The sequence below is a fragment of the Suncus etruscus genome, chromosome 4, assembly GCF_024139225.1.
Source record: "Suncus etruscus isolate mSunEtr1 chromosome 4, mSunEtr1.pri.cur, whole genome shotgun sequence".
NCBI classification, from domain to species: Eukaryota; Metazoa; Chordata; class Mammalia; order Eulipotyphla; family Soricidae; genus Suncus; species Suncus etruscus.
This window is the reverse complement of record NC_064851.1, coordinates 137,435,715-137,441,714: the sequence shown is the minus strand read 5'-3', so window position 1 is coordinate 137,441,714 and position 6,000 is coordinate 137,435,715. Positions and strand designations below refer to the sequence as shown.

Below are 6,000 nucleotides of genomic sequence, written 5' to 3'. Positions count from 1 at the left end.
CACCAGAGAGCAGGCCATAGCTACATAGCTACAACAGGGGCCAGAGAGGTTGCACAGTGGTAGGGCATTTGTCTTGCACACAGGCACACAGGCCAAACCGAGGTTTGAATTCTGGTATTCCATATGGTCCCTCGAGCCTGCCTGGAGTGATTTCTGAGTGTAGAGCCAAGAGTAGGTGGAGGGAGCTGCTGACTCTGCCCTAGGATCTTGGGCATCTGTGTCTGAACTGGCTTAGAGAGAAAAATTGAGTGTTGCACATTCAACGCCAAGGACATTCCAGACTGAGAAGACATTGTGACCAAGGGCAGGGAGACTTGAGAGGGAATGGAGTGAAGCTGAGGCTTGGGTGTTTGTGGAGCACACAGAGAGGCCACTGGCCAGGTCACCAGAGGCTGCTGTTCTTTCCTGAAGGAGCAAATGGCATCTCCACAGGTGTGACCTGACACACTATATTTTAGGAGGATAACCAGGCTGGCAAGAAAGGGGAGGGCATGATGAAGATACCACCATGGCAAAGCTGTAAGTATTTTGATCTGGAGTTGAGCTGACAGGTCTAGTGTTAGGAAGGAAGGAAAGTGTGGCAGAGAGTTGGCTGCAGGAGAAAACAGGTTCCACCCTCACAGTGTGCTGAACCCCAGAGACATTCGTGTAGTTGGTGTCATCTTTTTTATTTTTTTTCTTCTTTAGGTGCACCATTCCTGCAATACCAGGTGATGCGTGAAATGGACGGAGCAAGCTCCAATTCCAGTTCCTAGTGCCAAAAATTCATTCAATATATTGTCGTCGGATAGACGTATCAGATATTAAAACTGATAAGAACAGATGCTACACTTGATCTTAGCCAAAAGGTCGAGAAGCGATTAGTTGGTGTCATTTAGTCTCACAAAAGAATGAATGGAATCTCCTGGGTAGCTGGCAAGAGGCACATGAGGCTTATGAGGAGTAGAGTGGGTCCAGGATGGAATTCTAGATTGTTTGTTTGTTTTCCCCTAAGTCTGAGGCAGGGCCCTGGTGCAACCGCCACACCTGTGTACCAAGAGGCACTCTCCTCCTCAATCACCTCCCCATTGTCTTCTAGATGTTCCTGAAACACACTTTGACCTTGAGAAAGTGCCAGAAAGGACTCTGGGAGCTCTCTAGAAGGCAGCTAGAGCTTGGCTATCCAGAGGACAAATCAGGGTAGATCCTGAAGTCAGGGGTATGTGTAAAATCATCCAGGAGAGCCCAGGAGAGGGGCCCAAGGAGCAAGGCCCCATGGGACAGGGGGCTTGAGTTTCAACATACATATTGGGCCATGTGCCCCAAACTAAGTTCCTCAGAGCTGCCTTAGCTCTATTCCTGTTTCCTATTCCACAGCTTTCAGTGAGATCACTGCCTTGAGTTTTGGGGCTCAGGCAGGAAAATTCTTAGAACCTCCATGAATATGAGATTCTGGATGATTTGAATTCAAGCCTTCTATTTGGAGAAAAAAATAGTCAATGTACAGACTGCAGAGATATTTTGGGGCTTGACTTTGATCTTGGTGTAGGAACATTTTAGAAGATAAAAACAGGAACAAAGTCTTAAAAACCTGCTAGGTTTTTTGTGTTTGTTTGTATGTTTGTTTTGTTTTGTTTTGGGGACACATCTGGCAATGTTCCAGGCTTACTCCTGGCTATGTGCAGGAATCACTCCTGGTGGTACTTTGGAGACTATGTATATGTGGTGCCCTGAATCAAACCCAGGTTAGCTGCATAAAAAGCTAATAATGCCTTGCCCATGTACTCTTTCCAGTCCCAACATATGCTGTTCTTTGGCCAGGAGAGGAGCTGGGTGGATGTAAGTTGGCCTCAATACTCAGCTTTAAAAGCAAAATCCTGCTCCTCTCGCTATTTAAGCATTCTTTTTTTTTTTTTTTTTTGGGTTTTTGGTTTTTGGGCACACCCTGCGGTGCTCAGGGGTTACTCCTGGCTGTCTGCTCAGAAATAGCTCCTGCAGGCACGGGGGACCATATGGGACACCGGATTCGAACCAACCACCTTAGGTCCTGGATCAGCTGCTTGCAAGGCAAACACCGCTGTGCTATCTCTCCAGGCCCGCAGGCAGCATTCTAGTCCTGGGAACAGCTTCTTTCCCTCCTCTTGCATGAATGTTGAACCTCTAAAATTCTAAACCCTGCTGCAAACTTGACCTCTCTAAAGAAATGAGCAAGGAGGGCCCGGAGAGATAGCACAGTGGCGTTTGCCTTGCAAGCAGCCGATCAGGACCAAAGGTGGTTGGTTCGAATCCCGGTGTCCCATATGGTCCCCGTGCCTGCCAGGAGCGATTTCTGAGCAGACAGCAGGAGTAACCCCTGAGCACCGCCAGGTGTGACCCAAAAACCAAAAAAAAAAAAAAAAAAAAAAAAGAAATGAGCAAGGAAAAGTAATCAACCACAATTTGTTATGTGATGTTGTCACAAGGAGAACCTTATTAGAATTCTCTCCTGGATAAACACAAATTAACTTTCTTTTTTCTTTTTCTTTCCTTTTTTTTTTTTGGGGAGGAGGTTCCTTCCCAGGACCAGCATAGTCTCCGAAGCACTGCCAGGGGTGAGCCTGAGCTCAGAGTTGGGAATATCCCCAGTAACACTGGGTGTGGCAAACAAACAAACACAAACTATTTATAAATGACAGAATTCTAAATGATAATCATGGTAGATGCTGATGCAGGAATCAGGTAATCGTGGAAGAGAGGCAATAGAAGATGGGCAGTGTGTCTGGGGGAATCTGGGAGGTCTCATTTTGACCATCTTATTTTGACAATTCTATTTTGGCAACTTATTTCCCTGAGCTATTTTCTGGGCTAAATTTGAAACAATTCTATATACATGTATTTTTTTTTTAATGTTTTCTGGCTTTTATAACTTTCCTTTCGGGTATTCCCACGCCCTGTGTGAGGACATGGGCAGAGGTAATGCTTTAAAAACTGCCTCTGGGGGCCGGAGAGATAGCACAGCAGTGTTTGTCTTGCAAGCAGCCGATGCAGGGCCCAAGGCGGTTGGTTCAAATCCCAGTGTCCGGTATGGTTCCCCCCCCCTCCCCCCCTGCCAGGAGCTATTTCTGAGCAGATAGCCAGGAGTAACCCCTGAGCACAGCTGGGTGTGGCCCAAAAACCAAACCAAATCAAACCAAACCAAAACAAAACAAAAACAAAAAAAACAACCAAAAAAAAAAACCAAAACAAAACTGCCTCTGGTCATAAGGTTTTCTGTCTAAGGTTAGGTACTTAGGCTATTCTGAGAAGGGACTTGCCTAAGGAGAAAGGAAAAAGCAAAGAGAAAACAAAGGAAGACATACAGAGAAAAACTTGGCCTTGTGCTTAGATGGAATCCTGGTTTTCTAGTTTCATTTTGCTTGTTTTGTTTTATTTGGGGTGAAGGTGGGGTTGGACCATACCCAGTGGTGCTCAAGGGCTACTTCTGGCTTTGGATTCAAAGGGTCACTTTAACAATGCTTTAGGGGCCTGGCGGTGGCGCTAGAGGTAAGGTGCCTGCCTTGCCTGCGCTAGCCTAGGACGGACCGCGGTTCAATTCCCCGGCGTCCCATATGGTCCCCCAAGCCAGGATCAACTTCTGAGCTCATAGCCAGGAGTAACCCTGAGCGACACGGGTGTGCCCAAAAACTAAAAACCAAAACAAAAAAAAATACAAAAAACAAAACAATGCTTTAGGGACCATATACTGTATTGGTGTGTTAAAGTAAGTCACTTTAATCCCTGTACTATCTTTCTAGCTCCTTGTTAATTCTGAAGTCAATAATTGGACCTTTAGTGCCAACCAATACTTTTTGAATGAGAAGGGGCTCACTATAGATTCCTCTCCCACCCCCACACCCTCATGAAAGGCATTTCTGGGAGATTTGAGACTGCACTGAGTCTTCCAGCCAAGAAGGTTGGGCCCTGAGTGAGTGATCTCAGCATCAGATGAGGCATAAAAGGAAAATTCTGTTTGGCCAAAATCTCCCATCTGATGTGTACTGGTAATTATATTCTGAGTCTTCCAGTTGAAACTTGCTGTTTATGAAATCCAACTTACTCTTTTTTCCTTTGTCATGGCTACCAAGAATTACAGAGGTATTTTTCAGATGCAAATATCGGGAAGCTTTCTGCCTCCAAATTTTCCCGAGATAAAAGGCCAACATCTGGCCACAGCTGACTGCAAGTTTGATCATTCTGCTTCATTTCCTATAACAAGGGCAGGCATGAAACTGCCCTTGCAAAGCGAGCTCAGACAGGCCAGCAGGGCCTGGGGCTGGTTGCATAGGGAAATTTCCATCTGATGAAGGTCTTGCTCCAAAATTATTTTTACACAAGAAAAATGGGGGCAAGGCCAGAAAGATGGCTTAGAGGGCTGGAGCCCATGCTCTGGGATGGAAATCCTGGATCTGATCTCTGACACTGTATGGTTCCTAGAAACTGCACCAGGAGTATCTTCATAATTTTGGGGGTGCTTCTCCCCCCACCCAGAATAAAGCATGCAGTCTAAACTTTATGTGGTAAATAACATGTGTACTTAAAGAGGTATTTTTTCTTTTTTTCTTTTTGGTTTTTGGGCCATACCCGGGAACGCTCAGGGGTTACTCCTGGCTATGCGCTCAGAAATTGCTCCTGCTTGAAGGACCATATGGGATGCTGGGGGATCAAATCGAGGTCTGTCCTAGGTTAGCACATAGCAAGGCAAAACACCTACCGCTTGCGCCACTGCTTTGGCCCCAAGAGAAGTAATATTGATTATGAAGTTTAATCACATTACTAGCTACCACTTTCTAGCCTTCACCATGCTCCAACCTTTTCTACTCACTGCTTTACACCCTCTCAAAGTCAAATTTGATCATCAGTCTCAACAGTTCTCTGGGTAGACACATCTATTTTTCTTCATGCTATTTTATTTTCCACTTATCAATCATCAGGCACACACATGCTTTTCGTGAACACATTTCTTTGAGCAAAAGGCAGCAAGGGATGAAGGCAGCCCAGCCAGTTTTGGAATGATCTGCTAAAGTGTGATTAACTGCTCAGTTCTAGAGAATCAGAGGTTTACCAGAGGGAAAACAACAGCCATTCTTGTTTGATGATTCTGTTAATATTTACATAGGGAAAACAGTGGTACTTTATATGAGTGCTTAAAAACAAAGATCTCGCTGGCTTTATGGAATGATTCATGAGTTGGGCAGCTTCCCATCTAACGAACAGAAAACAGCTCTGAATAGTCTTATATGGTGGAAATTTTTCCTACATAAAGGGGGCCAGAAAAGGACATTTCTGTGAAGAGAGGACATATCAGACAACATGCCAAACAAGCACTTCAAGCCAGCTATCTTCCAAGCCAAATGCTACCTATTTGTTTCTCTCTCTCTCTCTCTCTCTCTCTCTCTCTCTCTCTCTCTCTCTCTCTCTCTCTCTCTCTCTCTCTCTCTCTCTCTCCTGATTACTGGAAATAAATGCTGCTCTGAACCCTGATGTAGAAATAATACTCACGGAGCAGGAGTGATAGATAGCACAGCGGTAGGGCATTTGTCTTGGACACGGCCATCCTGGGACAGACTACAGTTCAATCCCTGGCATCCCATATAATCCCCCGAGCCTGCCGGGAATGATTTCTGAGTACAGAGCCAGGAATAACCCCTGAGTGCAGCCAGGTGTGCCCAAAAACAAAAGAAAGAAAGAAAGAAAGAAGAAAGAGAAAGAAAAGAAAAGAAGAAAAGAAGAAAGAAAGAAAGAAAGAAAGAAAGAAAGAAAGAAAGAAGAAAGAAAGAAAAGAAAGAAAGAAAGAAAGAAGAAAGAAAGAAAGAAAGAAAGAAAGAAAGAAAGAAAAAAAGAAAGAAAGAAAGAAAAAAGAAAGAAAGAAAGAAGAAGAAAGAAGAAGAAGAAAAAAAAGAAAGAAAAAAAAGAAGAAAGAAGGAAGGAAGGAAAGAAAGAAAAATAAAAAAGGAAATAAATAAATAACTACTCACACCCCTATTTAAAATTCTTTGGGGGTAT

General features: G+C 44.3%; 1 pseudogene; it reads right to left on the bottom strand.

The window, feature by feature from the left end:
* Positions 1 to 682: 682 nt before the first annotated feature.
* On the bottom strand, positions 683 to 861 carry LOC126008156 (uncharacterized; annotated as a pseudogene).
* Between the last annotated feature and the right edge of the window lie 5,139 nt (positions 862 to 6,000).